General features: G+C 40.1%; 1 pseudogene; it reads right to left on the reverse strand.

The window, feature by feature from the left end:
* Positions 1-366: 366 nt before the first annotated feature.
* On the reverse strand, positions 367-2,916 carry LOC149154075 (pentatricopeptide repeat-containing protein At2g03880, mitochondrial pseudogene; annotated as a pseudogene).
* Positions 2,917-4,814: the final 1,898 nt, after the last annotated feature.

Genomic DNA, 4,814 nt, shown 5'->3' on the forward strand with positions numbered 1-4,814 from the left:
ATCAGATATAGGCCACACTTTTTAATAATTGCATCATACCTCTTAATGATAAATGGCCAACGCACTTAGCAAACTTCCAACCATAAACTAGAATGTACGTTTTATCTGTCATTTTTCACTTTGCTCCACTTCCATATTAACACCTTTCTGCATACTTGCACCTGTTTCATGTTCTCTCCAAAGAGGCAGAAAAAATAGTCCAAGAAAAAGGCAAGAAGGTTTGAATTTCAAGCTCTAATAGAGAGACAAAAAAATTGATCATAAACGATGCATCAGTGTAAAGAATACACTGGCACCTTGCCCCTGTCTACCATTTAAGAAGATAGTATACAAGATTCAGCTCACCGTGGTTTCTGGTTTGTGTTATCACCAATATTCCCCACAAGAGCACAACCCATCCTTAAAATGATGGAATCTATTGGTGTCCTTTACAATGATTTCACGATCAGCAATACTTGAGATGAACTTAATGGCAGCATGGCAGTCGCCACATACACTAAGGTTCATAAGAATTCGAATAGGCATTCCAAAAGGGGCATTGATAAGCCCAAACGCAATGGCCAGCTGCTCACTGTGATAGCAAAGGGATTGATCCTTTTGCTCGTCGTCTACATGATGCAGCGACAAATTTGTATAGGGTATATAGCCTGCCTTTTTCATTCGCTGGGTTAATTCCTTCAACTTTGCATAGATCTCTTCTGCTTGTGGGTGTGATCTGTCTCTTGTGATAAAAGTATGTACCGTTCTATGAACCTCTATCCAGCTGCATCCTGGCTCCTTTTTCACACCCCTATCTTCCATCATTTGTTTTACCCTTTGGACAGAATCCCACCTTCCAGTTGCTGCATATATGTTTGATAACATCACATATGTAGAAGCGTTTTTTGTTTCCAACTCAAGAATACATTCTGCCGCATGTTCTCCTAACTTCATGTTACCATGGATTCTGCACGCACTGAGCAAGGTCCGCCACACTAAAGCATCAGGTTTGTATGGCATTTCACTAATTATTTTGTTTGCTTCATCCAGCAACCCAGCACGACCAAGAAGGTCCACCATGCAAGTATAATGCTCTAGACATGGTGTGATATTGTGTTCTCGAGTTATGGAGTTAAAGTAGCTGCGACCTTTATCTACTAGGCCAACATTTGAGCAGGCAGAAAGAACCCCAACAAAAGTGATGTGATCGGGCATCATGCCTGCTTGTTGCATTTGCTCAAAAACTTGGAGGGCCTTCTCACCATTTCCATGTTGTGCATATCCTGCAATCATTGCATTCCATGAGACGAGGTTTCGGTTAGGTAGTTGATGGAATGCGTCATGAGCATCCTCTATACAACCGCATTTTGCGTACATTGTAACAATAGCATTTCCCACAGTAAGATCTGACTGAAATCTAGTTTTGGCAATGCATGCATGTATCCCCTTTCCCTGTCCCAAACTAGTCACGCTGGCACATGCGCTAAGTATACTGGAAAAGGTAAATTGGTTAGGACTCACTCCTTCTCGTTTCATGTTGATAAAAAGTTTGAAAGCTTCCTCACATTGCCCATTTTGGGTATATCCTACAATCATAGTTGTCCACGATACCACATTTTGTTCAGATGTTGTCTCAAACACTAATGTTGCATCTTCAGTAATGCCAGAGCTCGCATACATTTTGATAAGGGCAATGCCAACACTGAGGTCGGACTGAAATCCATTTTTAATAACTTGCCCATGAACCCTTCTACCCTGTCTTAGCAATGCTCGGGTAGAACAAGCACAAAGCACACTGGAATAAGTGAACTGATTGGGCTTCAACCGAGCTAGTTGCATATAGAAAAACAGTTTCAGTGCCTCGTCGCCATACTGTCTTTGTGAAAATCCAGCTATCATTGCAGTCCACGACACAACATTCCTTGTGGGCAAGTCCTCAAAAACCTTGAATGCGTCCCATATGTTCCCACACTTGACATACATGTTAAGAAGGTTACTGCCTATGTAGACATCAATATCAAATCCCGTTTTGATGACATGAGCATGGACTTCTTTCCCCTGTTCTAAAGCCTCGAGCGCAGTGAGTGCAGTTAAGACATTGCCAAAGGTGAACTGGTTTGGTTTCAAACCTGAATGGTGTTTCATTGCAGAAAACAATTGCAGGGCCTCCTCACCTTGCTCATTCTGGGCATAGCCTCCAATCATAGATGACCAGGAGACGAGGTTTGGACAATGAATTCTGTCAAATGCTTTGCGTGCATCTTCTATGTTTCCGCATTTGACATACAAAGCAACCAACGCAGTGCCAATACCAACACCAGAGTCAAGTTTCCTTTTTACAATCTGTGCATGGACCTGCTTTCCCTGCTTAACATCATCCAAATTCATACAGGCATGCACAACGCTAGTGATGACTAACTGATTCATTTCTATACCTTCGCTTTGCAATAAACAAAAGAGTTTGAGAACTTCTTGACAATATCCGTGTTGACAATAGCCTGCAATAATGTGCCCCCATGAACTGATATTTCGTTCAGGCATTTCGTCAAACACTTGGCGTGCATCCTCCAAATACCCAAATTTGGCATACGCGTGGATAATTTTATTGTATAAGTTTGGGATATTCCCGGTTTTGATGATTTGGGTTTGTTTTCTTCTAATGTCTTCTATGAATTTCATGCTGGAAGAAGTGCTGGACCCATTATCAAGTTCTGTAATCCTCTGGTTTCTCCTTCGTATTTCTGCCACGGCATTATGAACAACCGTGTAGCGATTGCAACGGTTAACAGGCGGAAGAACGCAATTCCGATGCAGGTATCGTCCAGACCTGTGAATGGAGACATGAGTTGGATTTCCCAACCCTGCATATCCATCATGAATGGTAGTACTGATTTTAGATTCTGTGTGCAAAAATCTTCCAGCTGTTAGTCCATCCATGGCATCAAATTAAACTGGCTGAAGGAACCGTCCATATAGATATTACAAACGCATTATATAATTAGAACCAGTGGAAGGTTTGACATTACAGACAAGTCATTCGAAGTTTGACGCTCGATGTGACAACATTTATTGCGTTGCACTCTTTTCATGTAGGTTGCTATCGTGGCTTTCACATGGCTGAAAAGTTGGGGTTATGGGGAAACCATGAAAGAATTAATGTCAAGCAAAGGAAGTGATAATCTTTAAAGCAACTCCGGTGGATAATGTCTTATGTAGTTATTTCCGAAAAAAAAGGTAAAAGATTAAGAAGACGAATATTCTAAATGAAATGAAGACAGTGAAGGACACTAATGGTTACATAAGGATGGAGGAAAAAGAAGATGTAAATGCTTGTGGAGTACAAGAAAGAGAACATAGAGAAAAAAGATACAGAAACAAGCTTTATTATAATAGGCATAAGAGACTATGGAAAGAAGGAAAGCACTCTCAATTTGACAAGAGATTTTTTGAAAGAGAAATTACATTAGGGAGGGCAAATTTGTCAAGCAAGAAGGGTGGGAAAAATGTGTGAAGAGAGGCCTCGACCCATAAAAGTCATCATAGCAAGTGTGCAAGACAAACACTATCTCTTAAGCAAAAAGAAACTCTTGAAAGACTCGCACTTCTTCTTAGATGAAGATCTAACTAGCAAACAACAAGAGGAGAGAAGAGAAGAAGTGGAGAAAAATAGAGCGGCAAGAAACAAAGGGAAAAGAGCATGGTTGTATAATGGTAAAGCGGTTATTGCAATGTTTGGGCCTCATGACAAAACACAGCAGCAATTTGCTAGTTAAGTAAAAACAATTAATTCTATAATAGGGAGGAAAACAACAGGATCAACATGGATAAAAAGGGGTGAAGACTCAAAGTTGAGTCTTGTGTGCCAAGCCGCATAGCAATCAAATCCTACCCAGGTCTACCTAAGTCTAGTTTGTTGGAACTGTAGAGGTTACCCTTGCGGGAGGGGACCTGGGATAGGGCCTATTGTAGAAGGTAGAGACATAATTTGTCTCATAGAAACTCATGAACATGATGGTTGTAAAACTCCTATGTTTGATGGTTATTTGAAATTAGCAGTTTGGAACAAGGCAACAGAAAATGGCAAAGGGTATGGAGGAACACTGGTTTTAGTGAAAGAAAAAGAAGGTCGTCACATACAGTTTGTGAAAGAAGATACAAATAAACAATATTTATGGTTCAAAATAACAGAGAATGAGAACCACATAAAAATTGCAACATGCTATTTTGCACCTCAATGCTAAAAAACTTACAAAAATAAGGGGTTAGATAACAAAGACCCATATGCAACTTTAAAGCAGGATATTGTTGTATATTCTCAGCAGGGAGAAGTTCTTTTAGTGGGAGATTTCAATGCTAGAACAACAAATCAACAAGCTAGTATGTTTTGTTGCAAAGAGGATCACAATCCTATCTGGCTCATTGAAGAGGAGAATCCCCAATGGTTGAGATGTTGAGAAGATGACATAGTTAGCAATCATTTTAGAGAGGAGTTGCTCACATTGTATGGTGCTTTCAACTTAATTATCTGCAATGTTCTGGATAAATGGAAAAGGTATGGGAAGTTCGAAGCACATGAAGCTACGCTCCCTGCAAATTTATATTTAAATGTGAATGATTTTCTTTCAGCACCTTTGTTTTTGCCTCCAAGTCATGATCTAAATTGATTCTAGTATTTTGAAAATGCCTACCTTCAGCATCTCTCAATCCATAGCCAAGGGTCTCCCCGACATAGTGGAATGATCAAAATGTTCAACCCTTTCTACCTCTGAAAGCAAAGGCTTCTTCAGTTCCATTTTTTCTTGACCTATAGCAGTGCATATATTGAGATATTCATG

This window comes from Pinus tabuliformis, chromosome 9 (genome assembly GCF_031772625.1).
Source record: "Pinus tabuliformis cultivar Carrire ecotype Pingquan chromosome 9, CPIR1, whole genome shotgun sequence".
NCBI lineage: Eukaryota > Viridiplantae > Streptophyta > Pinopsida > Pinales > Pinaceae > Pinus > Pinus tabuliformis.